The sequence below is a fragment of the Saimiri boliviensis genome, chromosome 15 (genome assembly GCF_048565385.1).
Source record: "Saimiri boliviensis isolate mSaiBol1 chromosome 15, mSaiBol1.pri, whole genome shotgun sequence".
NCBI lineage: Eukaryota > Metazoa > Chordata > Mammalia > Primates > Cebidae > Saimiri > Saimiri boliviensis.
In genome coordinates, this window is record NC_133463.1 from 9,805,212 (window position 1) to 9,826,056 (window position 20,845).

General features: G+C 44.5%; 1 protein-coding gene across 3 annotated transcripts in view; it reads right to left on the reverse strand.

Annotated features, from left to right (window-relative positions):
- PLAG1 (PLAG1 zinc finger) overlaps positions 1 to 20,845 on the reverse strand; it is a 50,432-nt gene that overhangs the window by 17,217 nt on the left and 12,370 nt on the right. Inside the window, exon 2 of one of the 3 annotated variants that reach the window (XM_003935503.4) lies at positions 558 to 661. The exons of the other annotated variants lie outside the window; for them this stretch is intronic. The gene's annotated coding sequence lies outside the window, so the exon portion shown is untranslated. The remainder of the gene's footprint in view (positions 1 to 557; positions 662 to 20,845) is intronic. 3 annotated transcript variants of the gene reach the window in all.

Here is a 20,845-nt window from a genome sequence, read left to right on the forward strand (position 1 = left end):
CTCTTCCCAACAATGCTGGCAAATTGCTCTTGTTGCACTGGGTTCCTTATTCTAGTATCTGCCACATCCTTGTGAGCAAGTCTAATGCTCCTTTCCACCTGCCCATAGGTAATAGATCTTTCCCAGGAGACATAAATAAATAAATAAATAAATACATAAATACATAAATACATAAATAAATAATAATTAAAAAAAGATATAAGGGCAACATGGGATAGTGTATCACTGAGCCAGATTTAGAGAAAGAAGAGCTTAAAAGTTCATCTGTGGGCTATCTGGGGAACAGGAACAAATAAGTTTTTACAGCAGCTATGTGTTTTTGTGCAAAGAGTAAGGAAGATTGCTCCTCTCTAGTGTTCCAAGCCTCCCATTCGACCGTAATTATTACTGAAGTCCTGCTGATCACAGTACATACTGATAGACCCTAAGATTGTAAGTGGCATGCTTATTATGTGGCATGCTTTTCAAAGCTTTTAGTATCATATCTTACAGTATTTAGGAACTGGAATAATTGATCACTTTGAAAGTCATGCCATATAATGATAAAAGCCACCTACCTGAGGCCCTGCTCCAAACTCTAGCAAGGCAACCTTATTAATAGACCGTCACAGAATGAAGCATTCTGGGTGCAAATACGGCCAAGGCAGCACCAAGAGGCAACCTAAAAAGAAAAGAAGAGTTAGTGTGAAATTCCAAAAGTCAGGCCAATCTAGTTAATGGCATATGAGCCAAACTGCTTTCAATCCATTATCGCTTATTCACATTCTTTCCACTTTTACTGAAAAAAATCGATCTTAAATCCTATTAAAAACATTTATAAGTGCATTGAAAAATGAAAAGTATAAAAATTCATATCCCTAGATTTATATATTTTCCCCTGAATCACAGTTATCTAGATTATTCACATTTTCATTTGGATACATTATTTCAAGTTTACTGTCATTTCTCAAAACTGCTGCTTATTTTCTTTATGTTCTAAACACACCCATTATCTTCTCTGCAACACAGTTTTCAGAAAAACCTTTAGTGGTGTCTAGCTTGTCCTTAACAATCGCTACGGGAGAAATCTTGCCTCTTGAGTGCTTTCCTCAGTCCGAGACCAGGCCATCTGTCCACAGAGAAGAGCGCAAGCCACTGAGCACTCTAAAGCAGAGGCGGAATAAGGAGCCAGGGACAATTTCTGAGCTCTTGAATTAGTCTTTATGATGTGATTATTGCTTGGTTTCAACTGAATTCCCAGGTCATGTCCATCTTCGACAACATACAAAGAAAATGCAAAATGTATTCTGAAGTATTCAATGTTTTGGGTTATCTTCAGCATCTTTCTGTTGGTGCAGGTTATGGAGACCGACCTCTAGGGACATTAACTAAGAGAGAAAAGGAAGCCAGAAGTTCGATGCAGAAAATCACCTGCTTCATTTCTCTACACCAGAGGGTCAAGGCTCAATTATACATGGTTACTGCTCTACTAAGACGAATATCTGATACTGATGGAATAAACATTACCAATACGCATTATGTATGGTACCAATCTGACTTACCATGGGTGCAGATAGACATGATTCTCGTTCTGTAGGAGCACACAAGCTAGTTGTGGCTACAGAACATATACTTTTTGTCAAGTTAAGAAATAGAAATGTTAAATACAATCTGCCATAAGGTGGTATCAGAGTGACAAATCAACATTTAAAAATAGTATTATATGGTATAAAAAAGTACCACAGTAGATCGGAAAAGAAAATAATATTAAGGATATTTGATTTTTGCCTCAAAAAAATGTACAACTAAGAGAGGTAAAATAAAAAAAGTGTGTGTGTCGTTATAGGGGTGGGCATGACTTGCCAAAAGAAGTCAGAGATTAGAACCATAGATGACTGGGTTCTAAGAAGACCTTGTGGCTGCCATGTAGCATAGTTTATACATGCTTTACAGATTCAGATAAGAGAAGTGCCCAATGGGCTGCACTGCTCACACTCATGTACTCCTTACAGGACGTCTGGCAACCGTAAAACACTGAATGGATTGAAAGCACTGAGAATAGCAAATACCTGGGGAGGTAGGACCAGAGAGGGGAGAAAGGAAGTGCTGGTTTGAATGAGACGCGGAAGATATGTGTTGGAGTTACCCAAAGCAAAGATGAAAACCACCAAAAACAAGATTTACCGGAAGTCCGCTTATGTGCCTAACAGTATTCATAAAAAAAGATATGAGGAAAAAAGACAATAATAGTTGTACAGCCAACTCTTACAGAGACAGATTCAAGCCAAATTACAGATTAATTATTGATAGAGCCTAAAGATCACCTCTATGAGGCAAAATCAGGTAATTTAAGGGGAGAAAGAGCAAAGATAGAACTTTTTGGTTTTTGAGACAGAGTTTTGCTCTTGTTGCCCAGGATGGAGTGCAATGGCACAATCTCGGCTCACTGCAATCTCTGCCTCCCAGATTCAAGCGATTCTCCTGCCTCAGCCTCCCGAGTAGCTGGGATTACAGGCATGTACCATCACGCCTGGCTAATTTTCTATTTTTAGTAGAGATGGGGTTTCTCCATCTTGGTCAGGATGGTCTCAAACTCCTGACCTCAGGTGATCCGCCTACCTCAGTCTCCCAAAGTGCTGGGATTACAGGCGTGAGCCACTGTGCCCAGCTTGAACTTTAAGGAGAAGGAAGAAAAATGTGGAAGAAACCACAAAAAAATAAAACTGCTAAGAACTACAGAACTGACCCATAGGTTCCCCACTTAGGCAAGAAAAGTTATTGGGCGGAAGGGAGTCAGAGAATGGGGGGAGGGAGAATGAGAATGAGAATGTGTAAATAAGGATAGCTCCTTGGTGATAAGGAAATGACATTCAACAAGAGGATGTTTTCCTTCTAGGAGCTTTGCACCTAAAGAGAAGAGAAGAACAAGGTAGGGGGTAACTAAGGGGGAACTCTAGATTCCAGGGAGAGACTAGAGAATGCATCCATGCAGAAGATAAAGAGGTGGGGAAGAAAGTGGGGCATTCTTGGAAGAATCAGAGTAGACTGGGATCAAGAGAAGAGGGAGAGGCTTTTGCCCTGGATAAGAAATGAGGCTTTCTAAAATAAATAAATAAATAAATAAAAATCAAACTAGACTTAGGAGGGAGGGATATGCATCCTGCCAAGTTTTTTGGTAGCAAAGGCAGGAAATGCATGGAGTTTGCTCACCTCGGCCAGTGCTGAGTGGAAGGGGCCTATGTCTGGAAGGAAGGCGAAAGGAGAATGGCACTTGGCTAGCAAAAATATTTGCCTTTGAGAGAAGCAGAGGAGTGTTCAGGGTATTCTTGAGGGTTTTACAAAAACAAACAAACAAAACCTGTGATAAGGGATTAAACTACTTAGGTACAACCGATGGGAGTGTAAATTGTTGAAACTTTTCTGGACTATATTGTGCAACGATGTAATCAAAGCCATTTAAAAGCCTGATAATTTATTTAGAAAAATTAAAGCAAAAATATAAAATATTTGAGTTTAAAGATGTTCAGCCAGGCATGGTGCTGCAGGCCTGTAATCCCAGCATTTTGGGAGGTTGAGGCGAGTGGACCACCTGAGGTTAGGAGTTCGAGACCATCCTGGCCAACATGGTGAAACCCTGTCTTCACTAAAAATACAAAAAAAATTAGCCTGGCGTGGTGGTGGGCACCTGTAATCCCAGCTATTAAGGAGGCTGAGGCAGGAGAATTACTTGAACCCAGGAGGTGGAGGCTGCAGTGAGCTCAGATTGTGCCATTATACTCCATCCTGGGCGACAAAATTGAAACTCCATCTCAAAAAAAAAAAAAATGTTCAAAGTATATTTTAACATTAAAAATTGATAATGTCAAATAAAAGGGGTGAAGTGTGACATACATGTGATAGAACAGCTATGCAGCCATTAAAAGCCATGCAGTTAAAGAATACTAAATCTCCCAGGAAAGAGCAGTTAAAGAATAGTAAATCACATGGGGAAAGTTATAATGTTAAAATTGTAGAAAGTGGGACACACAATAAATATATACATTATGATTCTAATTTTTTAAAAGTATGCACTTCAAATGAGCTCTCCCTTTCCCAATACTATTAAATGTACGTAGCTAAGTTATAAATGGAAGATTAGGAAGATATAAGCTTTATACTTTTCTACATTATACAAATGTCTTTAAAAGCTTTATAATCTTTGCAATGTCTCTACAATCTTTACAAATGTCTTTATAATCACAAAAAATTATTTCACCAAAATAATGTTTTTAAATAAATGCTGCTGGAAAAGTTTGATATCTACACAAGAAAATGAACTTGGAATCATATCTCACACCATATAGAAAACTTAACCCTAAATGGATCATGAACCTAAATGGCAAACCTAAAACTATAAAACTTCTGGAAGAAAACAGAAAAATGTCTGTAGCATTTATTTAGCTAAAAATTCCTTGGTCATAACACCAGAAGCACAACCCATAAAATAAACACACTGATACACTTCATCAAAATTTAAAACTTCCCCTCAAAAGACAATGTTAAGAGAATAAAAAGGATAAACCATAAGAAGATTAGAACAATGGGCTGGGTGCGGTGGCTTGCGCCTGTAATCCCAGCACTTTGGGAGATCACCTGAGGTCAGGAGTTCAAGACCAGCCTGGCCAACATGGTGAAACCCCATCTCTACTAAAAATACAAAATTAGCTGGGTGTGGTGGCACATGCCTGTAATCCCAGCTACATGGGAGGCTGAGGCAGGAGAGTCGCTTGAACCTGGGAGGCAGAGGTTGCAGTGAGCCGAGATCACGCCACTGCATGGCAGCCTGGGCAACAGAGTAAAACTGTCTCCAAAAAAAAAAAAAAACAAAAAAAGATTAGAACAACATCTCTGCAAAGCATGTACTTGATAAATTACTTATATCCAGAATGTATAAAGAACTTCTGAAACTCCACAATAAAATAAAACTCAGTTAAAAAGATCTGACCAGATATTTCACAGTGAAAAGATAATGAATGGCAAAGGAGCACACGAAAAATCACTGATCATTAGGGAAATGCAAATTAATACCACAGTGAGATAATGCTATCTACCCATTAGAATGACCAAAATTAAAAACACTGGACAGTATCAAATACTGCTGAGAATGCAAAGCAAATACAATTCCTGTCTACCATGGATAGGAAGGTAAAAATGGTACACTGCTTTAAAAAACAGTTTGGCAATTTATTTAAAAGTTGTACATGTGTCTACCCTGTGACACAGTCATTTCACATCTATTTACTCAAGAGATCTGAAAACATAAGTCTTCACAAAGACTTGTTCATGAATATTCACAGCAGCTTTGTTTATAATAGTCAAAACTAGATGCAACCCAAAGGTTTATCCTTATGTGAATGGATAAAATCAAGTTGTAGCTGGGTGCAATGGTTCATGTCTGTAATCCCAGCACTCTGGTAGGCCAAGGTAAGTGGATCACTTGAGGTCAGGAGTTCGAGACCAGCCTGGGCAACATTGTGAGACTCCATTTCTACTGAAAATACAAAAACTAGCTGGGTGTGGTGGCATGTGCCTGTAATCTCAGCTACTCAGGAGGCTGAGGCAGGAGAATCGCTTGAACCTGGGAGGCGTGAACCTGGGAGGCGGAGATTGCAGTGAACTGAGATCACACCACTGCACTTCAGCCTGGATGATAGAGCAAGACTCTGTCTCAAACAACAACAACAACAACAACAACAACAAAACACCCCAAAACAAAAATAAGTTGTAGATTCCTATAATCAGCAAGAAAAATGAATAAGCTATTGATATACACAGTAACATGGATGAACCTCAAAATAAGTATGCTGAATGAAAGAAGTTAAGCAAAACAAAAAGTACATACTGCACAATTCCATCCAAAACGGCTAGGAAATGCAAGCTTCTCCATAGGGACAGGAAGCAGATCAGTGGTTATCTGGGGACAGGAGGGAGGATAGGGAGGGATCCATCACAAAAAGGCACGAACAAACTTTTAGGAATGACGGATATGCTCACTACGGTGATAATGGCGATGGTTTCAGGGATGTATGCATATATATTCAAAACTAGCCGGGCGCGGTGGCTCAAGCCTGTAATCCCAGCACTTTGGGAGGCGGAGGCGGGTGGATCACGAGGTCGAGAGATCGAGACCATCCTGGTCAACATGGTGAAACCCCATCTCTACTAAAAATACAAAAAAATTAGCTGGGCATGGTGGCACATGCCTGTAATCCCAGCTACTCAGGACGCTGAGGCAGGAGAATTGCCTGAACCCAGGAGGCGGAGGTTGCGGTGAGCCGAGATCACGCCATTGCACTCCAGCCTGGGCAACAAGAGCGAAACTCCGTCTCAAAAAAAAAAAAAAAACTGTGCAAGCACACTTTACATATGGACGGTTTGTACGATATCAATTATACTCTGCAAAACTGTTAAAACCAACAAAATGGCAGTTTTCATATTCTAAAAAACAAAATTAATGATGAGAAACTTATCATCATATAAATTTACAGAGGTATGAAAATAAAACTTTCCGCAAACTGATAAACTAAAATCCTTCAAGGGCAATGACTTGAAATGACTAAAATCTTTCCATCACATTCAGAGGGAGGAAAAAGAGAGGAAAGGAATATTGGCTTGAATGTGAGTTGCATTCATTCCTTACTAGAAAAGGATATGTATCTACACAGGTTTTAGAGCCACATTCTCAGCTGTCAAACTTGGAGGAAGCCAATTCAGTTCACCTGTTGCGTTATGGGCTGGCATATCACACTACATGATTTAAAGGCTCCAAGAATAAATCTAACTGGAACTGAGACCTACAGATGATAAACAGTTCTGGGATAAGTTCCATTTATCAAATACCAAAGGAAGTACCCACTGAAGTGTTTCAAGTCAGCCTCTGCAGACACTTTTAAAAAATGTCCATCAGCAGTTGCCTTAAAAGAAAGAAGTGCCATGCTAATTGATAGGTTCCCCTTTGATTCATTCAATGAAACAAATGAAGTAACACAGAATCCAAGATAACAAAATAACAAGTATCAGCCAAGCATGGGCAGGTACTCCTGGTAAAGGGAGTCACAAACTGTCCAGAAGGTTTAGGTAACTCCAGGAGATTCACTGTTTTTGGAGCTAAGAGCAAGAGAGACAGACTGGGGCTCTGCAGGAGATAAGCAGGGTGAAGGGACCATGTATGTGTCTTGTCATCAGGGCCTTAACCTTTAAAAATTATTTGTATAATTTACAAATTACCTTAAGTGTAGGTGCCTATACAACTTGCTTCCCCATTTTTAGATTCTTGCCATTTTTAGATTCTTCAGAAAGCAACCAATCTTTGTGTGCCTTTGTTGCTCTCCGAAATAATTAAGTGGTCTCTCCTTTCAGTTTCTAATTATGCATTATGCTTTTTTTTTTTTTTTTTTTTTTGAGATGGGATCTCACTCTGTCACCCAGGCTGGAGTGCAGCGGTGCAATCTTGGCTCACTGAAACCTCTGCCTCCTGGGCTCAAGTGATCCGCCTACCTCAACCTCCCGAGTAGGTGGGACCACAGGTGCATGCCACCACGCCCAGCTAATTTTTTGTATTTTTGGTAGAGACGGGGTCTCGCCATGTTGCCCAGGCTGGTCTTGAACTACTGACCTCAAACGATCTGCCAGTCTTGGCTTCCTAAAGTGCTGGGATTACAGGCATGAGCCACCATGCCCAGCTGCTTAGCACTTTTTAAAAAATAAAACGTGACCTTCCCAAATTATTATTATTATTATTTTGAGATGGAGTTTTGCTCTTGTTGCCCAGGCTGGAGTGCAACGGTGTGATCTCAGCTCACTGAAACCTCTGCCACCCAGATTCAAGCCATTCTCCTGCCTCAGCCTCCTGAGTATCTAGGATTACGGGCGTGCACTACCATGCCCAGCTAATTTTGTTTTTTTAGTAGAGATGGGGTTTCACCATGTTCCTCAGGCTGGTCTTGAACTCCTGACCTCAGGTAATCTGCCCGCCTCGGCCTCCCAAAGTGCTGTGATTATAGGAATGAGCCACTGTGCCCAGCCTGACCTTCCTAAGTTATAAACTCACTTAAGCCTTTGCAGTGTTTGCTGACAGTTAATTAAGAAAATGGGGTTCAAACCCATCAGTGCAAAGTCCTAGGCTCCTCTTTCTTGAAGCTTCAGGACCAGGATCTGGGGTGGCCCGTACACTTCATGACAACACACTCCTCAGTTTGCTCCCATTCCCCTGGTCTCCTTCCCTACTGTGATACAGAGATGTGGTACATAGAGAAGGTCTTTCCATCACTTCAGACAGTATAGTTCTGGAAATTACCTTTGCACTGCTACTTTAAAACTCTGACTCCGAGAGGGCCCAAACACAAATCCTTGCCCTGATTCAGAGCCTAAAGCAGCGCAGGGGAAGAGGAGCAGAGAGGCGAAGGCAAGAATCAGAACTAGGCTTGAATCCTGTCTGACCCTCACTATCTACGTAACTTTCAATGACTTATTTAGTCTCTCTTCAGTATTTTCCTCTGTAGGATGGGAATAAATACTTAACTTGCAGTACTGTGTAAGTTAAAGTGATGTATCTAAAGTCTTTAGCATAGTTCTGAGGGCTCAAAATGCAAAGCTACTGTACTCAAGAGTGTTACTCGGAAGTAAGTGCTGCCCTGGCCTGATACGGATTTAAAAAATAAGGGTTTGTTTTTGTTTTGGCACAGGCTCTTATACAGAATCATAGTCAACGGAATCTTTGAAGGACAAACGAGGGGTATATTTCCTGAGAAAAAGGCTCACATACGAGATTTGTATTACAAGCGGTACTTGGTGAAGTGGCATACTTCTGATCTTCTCATCTTAAATTTTATGGTGGCCATGGTCATACATAAACCCAAATCACAGCTAAAATAAAACTGATCCATGGGAAGCCAGCAGTCACTGCATGTTAAATTGAAAAGTCATTTGGGTAATAATGTCATTATTGACTATCTAACAACGGACTGACCCCTGTATATGGCTTAACTTTGGCTGGTAAAAGGCGATAATGTACCTGTGAAAATATAATTACTAAAAATCAGAAAAAATAGCTATATATCAGAAAAAAATCTACTCAATTGAGGTTCATATGAACCAAAATTCCATACTGTGAGTTCTACAACACAGGATGCGTCTTTCACATAGCCTCTCAAAGTCATCCCCCTCTCTTGTCCTCCTCAAATGAAGGCAAGGGTTGGCAAGAGGTTGTGTGGAACTGAATGCCGTCTTGCAGAGCCATCTGGTATGCAGGGAAGATGGAGGGAGGCGCCAGGGATCTGATACTGCGAAAACAATGAATACTCAGCTAAGATTCATGACGTGGAGGCTGCTCTGGCGGGAGTAACTTCGCAGTCTCAAAACAAGCAATGTGTGATAGTGATGATTCTACATTATTACATGTGTAATAATGTAGAATATAGAACATTATTACATGTTCTTATACTCTGTTTACCCCATGTCATAAAGAACATATTACATGTTCTTATACTCTGTTTACCTCTTGAAGAAGAAATGTTTCTACACTTGGTATTAGCCAAAATGCCAAAAAGCAATTGAAGAAGAAGAAATGTTTCTAAACACAAGATGCAACTTTAAGTAAACTTACATTAGGTCCACCTTATCAGTGACACAGTGTATGTCAAATTCGTCGACAGGCACCCATCACAATGCTGGACCCGTTTGCTTTCTTTTGCTTTAAAAATCTTTACTGGCATTGATCATAAAGGAATGAGTGATACCAAGACCTGAGAATGTCCTTTTTCATGTCCCTACCTGTGCAACATTAGACATGATTCTTTTTGCCTTTCTTTAACTTGCATATTTTTAACTGTAAGAAGAACACAGTTGATTCTTGATTCACTGGGTAACTGGGAAGCAGGGGAGAAGGCCACCAATAATCACGGCTAAAACAAAATTAGTCACTGCGATTTGCTGACCAGTGGTCCCTTTGCTTGTTGAAATGAAACCTGTGTGGATAATATAACACTATGGATTGATTCATGCTTGGGGAAAGGGGAAAAGATGACGCCAGAAGTAACAACAACAGCAAAACCAGCAAAGAAACTCTTGGTTCTGTCTCCAGTATCTTCCACTGGGTCCCAGTGAAGACCGCAGAATATAAGCTCCATCAGAATAGGATCCTATTTTTCACTGTTGTAGGTATGTATAGTACCTACAACAGTGGATGCATACAGGGATACTCAAGTATGTGCTGAATGAAAAGAAGGAAGATGAGACGAAGGACAGGAGGAGAGCTTTCCACGCCGTTGGCCAAATGAACCCACGGAAGAAAACGGTTGTCCAATCTATTTGCTCACCTTTGTGAATAACTGGGAATTGACAGGATGCTTTAAATCTGAACATTCTCTTGGATTTCCCTTGAGTCTCCTGCAATCAAGAAGACATTGTTTTCTTTCTTGACTTGACCCATCTGCTACAGATACCAGGACACTGCAGTCACTGTTGCCATCTTGTGGTCATGTCTAGAAAGTTCGTCTTCCCAGTATAGTCCCCCTATCTGCACAGAGCTCTGAGAAAGGGCTCTAAGAACTTACAGATAAATAAATCCTTATCATTTAATTTAACTATCAAGGAATCATGGTGAACACTAAGATTAATCAGTCACCAGTTCTACCATCGGGGAGCCTGTGGTCTGGTAAGGGAGGTATCCCAAAAAGATAATCATAATTTAGAATTATTGATAACATAAAACAGAAGGTAGAAGATGCCACAAGGTGAGTATAGATCAGGTGCAGTGGGAATTCACAGAAAGAAAAGATCCTTCCAAGCGTTGGAGATGGGAATTTGGGAGGAAAGAGCTAACTGAACACTGAGATTGGTGGGGAGGTAGGATGTGGACCTGCACAGGTGAGGCTGGAGAGGTGGTTAGTGCGTCTCGGTCAGCGGGGGAAGAAGAAAAGTGCAGACTAGGGTAGAAACACTCCTTCTGTGACTGGAGCTGATGTTAAGGAAAGCAGTAGGAAGCAAGGCCGCAGAGAGGCAAGGCTGGAGCCAACTGGAGCCCGCGAGTCACTGCTTTAGCAAGTGTAACTGGAGACGGAAGCGCGGCAGGACGGTCACTCAGCCAGCGGTGTGGAAGCAATCTCGCCTGGTGACTGCAAGTCAAGTGGACTAGCTCATGGCCTTGGGTAGATGACTTAACCTTTCTTCAGTTTCAGTTTCCTCAGCTCTAAAGTGAAACAATGAAGCCCTACAGGGTTGTTGTGCGGGTAAGGCACATAACCTAGAGTGTGGCACACCAGCAAAGGTTTTGAAGAGCAGGGAAAGGACTAGGGGGAAGATGGCATATGGCAGAGACCATGGCACCACAAGGTGTGGAGAGGGGAATGGAGTGACCACCTGGAGAATGGACAGAGTGGAGAGAGCAGTAAACAGGTCGAAGGTATGCCACTGAGTAGCAGGGAAAGCCAGGAAGCTCTAGGGTCACAGAAGCCAAGGGAAGAGAATGTTTCAATAAGGACTAAACCCATCTTCCTCCTGGTTGAATGACATGCAGGTTTTTGGCAATTTTGAAAAGAACTATGATACTTCGGGGGCACCAAAATGGAAGCCTGGGGTGGAGGAAGGAGTGCTGCACGAGGAGCTTGGGCCACTAAGGCCACATCCCTCTTTGGAGAAATGCTACCAGCTGAAGGGGAAGGTAGAGAGGAGAGTGGGCTGTCACTGTTTTCTTTCTTAAAAGATGGCGGAGATTTGTCATGTTTAAATGACAGGAGGGATCAGGTGGAGAGGGAAAGGCAGAGAAAGGATGGAATTAGAGGGGAAGGGAAACAGGGCACAAGAGGAGATAGAGGCGGACAGGCGTGTGCAGATGCTGAACCACAGAGCATCAAGGCACAGGAGGAGGACACAGATGGTAATTAATTTTGCTTCATAGAGTAGGTGACACATGCGCAGGTTTCAGGGATGAAGTAGGTGTTGGTCCAGTGGACTAAAGGGGTAAGAACATTCCAGCAGAGGAAACGGCACGTGCAAGGGCACGCATGGGAAATGCGGGTTGACATGCTGGAGGAACGTGGGAGCCTGGCACCATGGAATATAAAGGGAATGGGGGGATGTCCCCATGACAGGGCTGGAGAGTGACCGAGGAGGGGCAAAACCCCGCAGGTCCCGGACTCATGCCGTCACGGCAGGCCTGCGTTACACGCACTGCTTCCAGATCACCCAGTAATGTTACTGTCCTCGGTCATCTGGGAAAGGCAAGAGGAGAGGACTCTCCCAGGGCTGGGAGAAGACAGGTGAGACAGAGAGCAGTGGAGAAGTGGAACATTCTAGAGCACCAGCAGGAGCTAGCAGTGGCAGCAGCGAGCAAATAAGGCCTGAGTAAGAGAGAAGGAGGCCCAGAAGCATACACTGTAGAGGCAGAGACAAAGTCAGCAGGAGCAAGGAAGGAAACAGAGGCAGAAGACGCGAGCCTGTGGTCAGCAAGGGCTACTTTAGGGTTCAAATTCACAGGGGTGGGGAGTTCCAGACAGTGACCCGACTTTATAAGCATTATGCAAATGTGAGGTATTTTTAGTATGCACTGTAATTTCAGAGCAACTTGATGGTGACTTTTGAACGTCCTAATACTTTAGGTTCTCAATAACTAAAGGTACCAAAAGAGGTGCCAATTTGAATCCTTTTTTAAAAAAAATGCAAATCATTGGATAATGTGAATAACCACTCCCTTAACTGATCTGCCTTACTAATTCTAATTAGTTTGGCAGGTGTGTTTTTGCCCCACCTTAACAGAACCCATGGTATTGACATAGGGTGATCTTTCATTTATCTGGCAACGTCAATGATCTAAAACACAGGAAGAACAAACAAACAAAAAACAGAACCTAGGTGGGCCGGGCGCGGTGGCTCAAGCCTGTAACCCTAGCACTTTGGGAGGCCGAGGCGGGTGCATCACGAGGTCGAGAGATCGAGACCATCCTGGTCAACATGGTGAAACCCCGTCTCTATTAAAAATACAAAAAATTAGCTGGGCGTGGTGGCGCGTGCCTGTAATCCCAGCTACTCAGGAGGCTGAGGCAGGAGAATTGACTGAACCCAGGAGGCGGAGGTTGCGGTGAGCCAAGATTGCGCCATTGCACTCCAGCCTGGGTAACAAGAGCGAAACTCCGTCTCAAAAAAAAAAAAAAAAAAAAAAACAGAACCTAGGTTCTAAACAGTCAAAGTAGATGCTACAAATCCACACATATCAAGCACTTTAGTGGGTACTATTCGCCCTCACTCAGTGACAGTCTTTTAAGCAAAACCATAACAAGTTGGGTTACCTGGGATTTTTGGAACGGGGAAGATGATCAACCCCAGGTATCAAAGGGAAAAGCAGTGACAGCAGGTAGGTGACTGCTAAGAAGGAAAAACACAACTGATCAGAAGGAAGAACACAAGACAAAAGAAATCAACAAGTGTAGAGAGAGACAAAGTTGCTGTAAGTGGCTGTGGCCCCTGGTGGGGAAGGTGAAGAAAATGGGGACTCCTGTGTACCACCAGCGACAGCGACTGGAAGTCTTCCCTGGAGGTCAAACCCGCCATACAATTGCCAAGCCAAAGAAATGTGGGCACTATCTTTCTGCCCACTCATTTCACACCTAAGCACTTAAGAAATAACCTGAGACACCCATGAAGATTCATGCCTGAGGCCTTCATTACAGCATTATTTAAAGACTGGACTGGAAACTAGCTATTCATCAACAACTGGGCCAAATAAACTGTGGTCATTCATTCTCAAGTGGTCTAGCTTTCGAGGAATACACCGAAGTAACATATAAGTACATAGGGAAAAAATCTTGATATTGTTTCGGTTTTTTAAAAGATATAAAACAAAGAAGATCCCAATTCAATTTTTTAAAGTTTTACATACTTTTGAAGAAGAACATTCCAGAAGGAATTATTTGTGAGTATTTAATTCATTTTTTTAAATGATGGGAACACTAATTCTATAACATAATACTATAGCTATGGTAAATAGCTATATTTACTATATTGGTAGCAATGTTATCCTGATTGCTTATGGTACTTAATTCAATATGCATTTCTTCCACATTCAGTCTTTCCAACTTTCCATTTTAAGAGACAGTAATGTGTTTGAAGGCAAAAAGCAGAACCCGAACCTTACAGAGCATGGAAAGGATACAACAGGGAAGTAATCTGCAGAACTCAGACTCGGGGGGAAACGCTACAGCACAGACAGATACAAAAACAAAAGACAAAACAAAACCACCATTTCTTCAACAAATAACTTTGAAGGAAGAAAAAAAATGAATAAGCTGTGGGTCAAAAAAGACTTAAGAGACATATCAACTAACAGTAGGTATGGACCTTACTGGATTTGGATCATGGAAATCTTTAAAAACAATTAAGAGATAACTAGGCAGATTTGAACACTCACTACATAGTAAGTGATATTAAGGAATTATTTGTTCTTTTGGAGTGTGGAAACTGCATTGTGATTATACCTTTAAAAAGAGTCTATACTTTTTGGAAACACCAAGAAATATACAAATGATATGAAATAACTGTATCAAAAAAGTCTGCAAGAGAGGCAATGGGTGTGGGTAGGGGACGGAGGAAAGAAGACTGGGGGCGGAGGTGTGGTAACTTGAAACTGGTGACTGGTATGAGGATTCATTCTGTTGTTCTCTGTACTTCTGTATATCTTTAAGATATTCTATCACAAAAAGTTTAAAAACAAATTCTCTAAAGGCAGCACGAGACTTCACCCTGTGCAGTGAATCTATACGTACATGTACCACAAGTTCTGGGTGCATAATAAAAGCTGGTTGACATTGACAAGTCAGAAAAGTCAGAAATGATTTACAGTTTATGATGTTTACATCTTCTGCAAACTAAGGAATGCACATGATCATTTTTGCGCCCTTGACCCTGCTACGAAGGCCACCAGACCAATCGACTGATATTCTCCTCTACTGAGGCTAAACAGTTATTTCTAGGCATTCAAGACAGATGTACATATAACACAGTATAAAATGTTTTCATTAGGTAAACTATTTTTTAGAAATAAATATTCCTGTAATCCCAGCACTTTGAGAAGCTAAGGCTGTTGGATCACTTTAGGCTAGCAGTTTGAGACCAGTCTGGCCAACATAGCAAAATCTCATCTCTACTAAAACACAAAAAAATGTGCTGGGTGTGGTGGCGCATGCCTGTAGTCCCAGCTACTTGGGAGAGGCAGGAGAATCACTCGAACCCAAGAGGTGAAGGTTGCAGTGAGCTGAGATCGTGCCACTGTGGGTGACAGAGCACAACTGTCTCAAAAAAAAAAAAAAAGAAAAAGAAAAAAATTTTGCTATTAGCAAGCAACTATTCAGCATTATGATGACTAGGTAATTTTTAACTAATAAAGGTGGAGAATAAATGAGCATAGCAAGATCAAGGAGCTGTATCAGGCCAAGGTGGTAGAAAATGGGGGCTCATGGAAGCAGTGGGTGCACTACAGAGGGAGAGACTTGGGTCATGGAGCAGGCAGGTGGAGCAACCAGGAAAGCATTTGCTGGACTGGGCACTGGGAGAGAGGGAGAGAGACAGAGATAGAGAGAGAGAGAGAGAGAGAGAGAAAGTGAGATATGTGTGTGATGTGTGTATGTGGTGCAGTATGTGTGTGCAGCAGGGGGCCATCATGAAACCTTTGCCAAAGTTGCTTCGGGGGAGCGGTGAGGCAGGAGTCTGCTGGGTGTGGTTCGAGAAAGATGTGAATGCCTGCAGGAGAAAGCGAATGGAGATGGCAGAGACAAGTGACGACTCTGAACTGTTCTGGTCTGGAGGATCTTGACCACCTCCACTGGCTGAAGGGAAAGAGTCAGTGGGACTAAATGTGATCCCTTAGTCAATGGGACAGGGAAACAGTGGATAAGCCTTGGGCAGAACAGAGCTTCTCTGTAGCCAGGAAAAGGAGGGATAGAATGCAAATAAGGTGGGTGGTGAGAGAAGAGGCTGAGGAGGGTGCACATCTGACAGATTAAATTTTCTCAGTGAACTTGGGGGGTAAAGTTATCCAATGACTACGAGAAATTTCTAGTTTTTTTTTTTTTTTTTTTTCTTTGAGCCTGAGCCTTGTTGGCTAGGCTGGAGTATAATGGCATAATCTTAGTTCAACACAACCTCTGCCTCCTGGGTTCAAGTGATTCTCGTGTCTCAGCCTCCCAAGTAGCAGGGATTATAGGCATGTGCTGCCACAGCCAGCTAATTTTGAATTTTTTTAGTAGAGATGGGGTTTCTCCATGTTGATCGGGCTGGTCTCGAACCCTTGACCTCAGATAATCTACGTGCCTTGGGCTCCCAAAGTGCTGGGATTTACAGGTGTGAGCCACCACACCCGGCCTCAGAGATTTCTAGTTCTATCAGAGACTATTATTGTCACTATTAGCTAAAATTTCATGAAATAGAGTGAACAGCCTTGTTCAGAACAAACAGAATGCATCTGACCTTGAATGAACCAGCTATTATGCTGAGAATTTTTTTCATGCATTATTTTATTTAATACTTGGTGACTTAAATTCTCTCTGCTCATTTTCTTCCTCTGTGAATTGGGAATCAGGACAATACCCATGTTAGGGAGCTACTACCAGGATAAAAGGCATCAACATGTGTAGGTGCCATACAGTCAGCACAGGGCAAGCACTTCAGTCAGACCGCAGTATTACTCCAGACAAAAGAGTCACTTCCCAGCATACGGGGTCAGTTACACAGCCAGCTGGCCCACCACCTGCACTCTTCACGGAAGCTAACCAGCCTCCTTGGGCCAGCAGGGGAGAACATACAGGGGACAAGTGTCAGAGAGGCTGGGGTAGGGTGGCGGTGGAGCCATGACCCAGAGAGCCAGCATTCAGGCCTGGTGAAGGCTGCAGGTGGTGAGACAGGCGCGAGGAGGCATAAAGTCCATAGCCAGCAGCTGGAGACAGCACTGAGCAGGTTCCCTTGCTCGAGGCCACCTCAACCCAACCCCAAGGAAGCAGGAGATCCTGAAGCTCAAGGGGCCTGGCTTCTTGTGGGACAACAGCAGACAGTGCAAGCAGGGAGGGAGCCAGTGGCCAGGGAGCCCTGGGTTGGTGAGAAGACAGGGCCCAAGATGGGCAACGAGTCTCTCCTTTGAGCTGTAATAGCTCGGGGCACCTGTCTCACAAAACCTCCCAAGTGCTTGCTGTGTGCAGGTGAGAGGTGATACCAAGATGATCGACCCAGTCCCGGGGGTGTGGCAGGACACACGTAACTGCAAGGCAAGGCAGCTTCGTGTGTGCTCACTGCTTTAACATGGGGACCACAGGGGGCTTTGGAGAGCATAGAAGCACCCTGGAAACACAGAGTTGGCAGGAAAGGTGTTGCCTGGGGAGCAGGAAAAAAGGGAATCCCAGCTGGGTACGGTGGCTCACACCTGTAATCCCAGCACTATGGGAGGCTGAAGCAGGTGGATCACCTGAGGTTGGGAGTTCAAGACCAGCCTGGCCAACATGGGTAAAACCCGTCTCTAGTAAAAAATACAAAATTAGAGGCTGGGCGCGGTGGCTCACGCCTATAATCCCAGCACTTTGGAAGGCCGAGGCAGGTGGATCATGAGGTCAAGAGATCGAGACCATCTTGGTCAACAAGGTGAAACCCTGTCTCTACTAAAAATACAAAAATTAGCCGGGCGTGGTGGTGCACGCCTGTAGTCCCCAGCTACTCGGGAAGCTGAGGCAGGAGAATTGCTTGAACCCAGGAAGCGGAGGTTGCAGTGAGCCGAGATCGTGCCATTGCACTCCAGTCTGGGTAACAACAGCGAAACTCCATCTTAAAAAAAAAAAAAAAAAATACAAAATTAGCTGGGCCTGGTGGCGGATGCCTGTAGTCCCAGCTACTCAGGAGGCTGAGACAGGAGAATTGCTTGAACCCAGGAGGTGGAGGTTGTGGTGAGCCAAGATCCTGCCATTGCACTCCAGCCTGGGCAACAAGAGCGAAACTCCATCTCAATAAAAATAAAAATAAAAATAAAAATAAAAATAAAAATAAAAATAAAAATAAAAATAAAAATAAAAAAGAGAATCTCAAGTAGAAGGAGCTGGGGAGTCAAAGGCACATGATCATAAACATACAAATGACATGAAACAATTTCACACCCGCAGGAAAATAAGCCTGAGGGAATGGGGACAGGCATGGGTAGGGATGGAAGAAACAGGCCTGGCCAGGGAGGCGCTGTTGAACCTGGTGATGCACCAGTATTTACTGTGTTGGTTTAACCAAGGGTTTCTTCACTCTGCTGTTGTACTCTCAAGACAGCTGTGATTCACATGTACGTCATGCTCAGAGAAGAGAATCAGCTCTATGAGTGTGTGATGCCTCCTTGCATACTTCCGGCATTTTAATCAGGGTAAAGGAAGTTGGTGTGACCTTCTGTCTGGATATGGGTGACCTGAGGAAGATAGGCAGGGTTCGGGTACTTTCAGGGGCCAAGTGCTGAGTGCCAGTCACAAACCTGGCTCTATGGGCACACCCAATGGGTCATGAGGACACGTCACTGTTGGAACTGGGCAGCACCATGAGCATTTCTCACCCCGAGTCTCGGGGATGGTGCAAGTACCACGGGCATAAATGTGTAGTGTGTGCACATCTCTTGACCCCGTGTGCCTCCTCTCACTGCCCTTTGTGCGCTATCCTTCGCCTGGCCCGCCTCAACTCCTCTACGAGGGTATGGGCCTCCCTCCTGCGTGCCTACCTCTCTTTCCCCTCCTGGCATGTGTACACACATGCGCATCCTCCTTTATGCGTGTGTCTTTCTCCCCTCATCCCATCCAGACGCATGGGGGTGTGCATGTGTGTGCACACATGCGCCGCGTTCCTTTGGAGTTGCTCTGTCTGTGGTCTTGCGTTCCCATGTGCGGTGCAGGCACCCCCTCCCTCCCTCGTGTGTGTGTGCTCCTCCCTCCCCTCCGGGGCTGTGTATGTTTATGGATCTCTGGGGCCCTCCCACCCTGGCGTGTGTTTGCCTCTCCCACTGACTCTTGGGGTGTGTGTCTCTCTCCCTCTCTGGGGGTCTTTCTCTCTCCCTGCTGCAGAGCAGGTGTCTGCGTCGCCCCCCCACCTCTGCATGCTTCTGTGTGTCTTCCCCCTTCTGAGCATGTGCGGGGGACTGGTATCCTGCCGTCATGTCTGGGGCTGTGTGTCTGCTCCCACCGCGGGAGTGAGTATGTCGCTGCTCACGTCCTGCCGTGAGTGTAACTCTTTCTCCTGCCCTTCCTGGAATCTGTCTTTCCCACCTCCACCTTCTGGATGTGTCACTCTCTCCCCTAATCCGGTTGTCCTCAGTGTCTCTTCCCAGCCTGTCCTGGGGAGCGTGCAGTGTCTTTCCCGGCTTTGGGGTCTCCCCTTAAGCAGGGGAAAGACAGAGTCAGAGTTGCTGGGGCATCTCTTTCCCCTCTCTGGGTGTGAGCTGGGTGTGCTTCTCTTCTTTCTCTGTGCTTGCCTTTCTCCCACTGGCTCTCTTCTGAAACATAAATATAAACATAATTTACACATACCTGCACAGACAGAAACAGCCTCCCATGCCCACTGTGGTTAGGTCCATGTAGGTCTCTCTCTCTCTGGGATTTTGGGACTCCCCTGCTCTGGGTATTCTAGGGGGGTGTGCATCCTCTCCCCTCATGTGTCTGTGTGTCTGTGTCTGTCTTTCTTTGGGGATTTGTAGTTGTCTCTGCAGCCCCCACAGTAACAAGGCTTGCTGCGGTGACGGCTGGTCTGGTGGCGTTCAGAGGGTCTGTCGGTACTTGCTGGGCAGGGTTCAGCCACGGAGGGAGCAGGGAACATAGAGGGTAGGGAGCAGCAGAGACAAGCTGAACCACCCCCTATCTCCCAACCTTGCTGTTCCACACTTCACAGTTAACAAGGGGCTGGGTGTCTCCAAGGAAGTGCTCCCAGGCCTCTTCTTACTGCCTTCTGTGGGGCTGAATGTTGTCCCAGACACCTTCTGGAATGGATGACCCATATCACACAGCCTCTAACTGCTGCTCAGGGCTTCCTCTAGCCTCCGTTCACCACGATCAAACCTCTGGACTGCCCCTGAAAACAGAGCACTCATCTCCAGGAATTTACCGTGTGCCGATTCTGAGAGAGAGAAAGCAGGGAGGACAGCGTGTGGTCCTTGCCCTCCAGGGCTTAGCTCTAAGAAGAAGCTGCCTACACACGCATGGTATGGAGCAGTGCTCCAGGGCCAGTGAGAAGGACGTGCTCTGCGGGCACAGAGGGGTCACCGCAGTTGAGGCAGGCAGGCTGCGGCCCCAGCCACATGGCTCTCAAAGGGGCAGCGGAGGAAGGAGTTGAGGGGGCACCCAGGGTCCTATAGCCACGTGCAAAGGGCAGCACATATGAGGATGAGGCTGGAGGTGACAGCCACCCTGCAAAGGACAACCCCCTCTCAGCTCCGGAGTACTAATGCCCTGCTGGCCAGAGGTGCCCACAGAGGCTACAAGACAGTCCAAAAAGGTGGCTTTCTGCCTGGTCCCCTATCTCGCTCCCTCTGCCTCCAACATGTAGGGCTCCTCCGATACGAACTCAGGGCCTCTGTATGGAGTGTCCCTCCAGGTCAGTCCTGGCCTGCCCCTTCTCATCATTCAGGCCTCTATACAAAGGCCCTTTTATTAAGAGGTCTCCCCTGATCACTGTCTCTTAGGGTCCCTCTTCCCCCAGCCCCCAGGACTCCTCACCTCTGAACTCCTTCTTACTTCCTCCATGCTGCCTGCTGCGCCCCGAGGGAACTCTGCTTACTTCTGTGTCCTCTGCTCAACAATGGTGGGGTCTGGCTTAGTACCCGGCATGGTACTTGACTTGT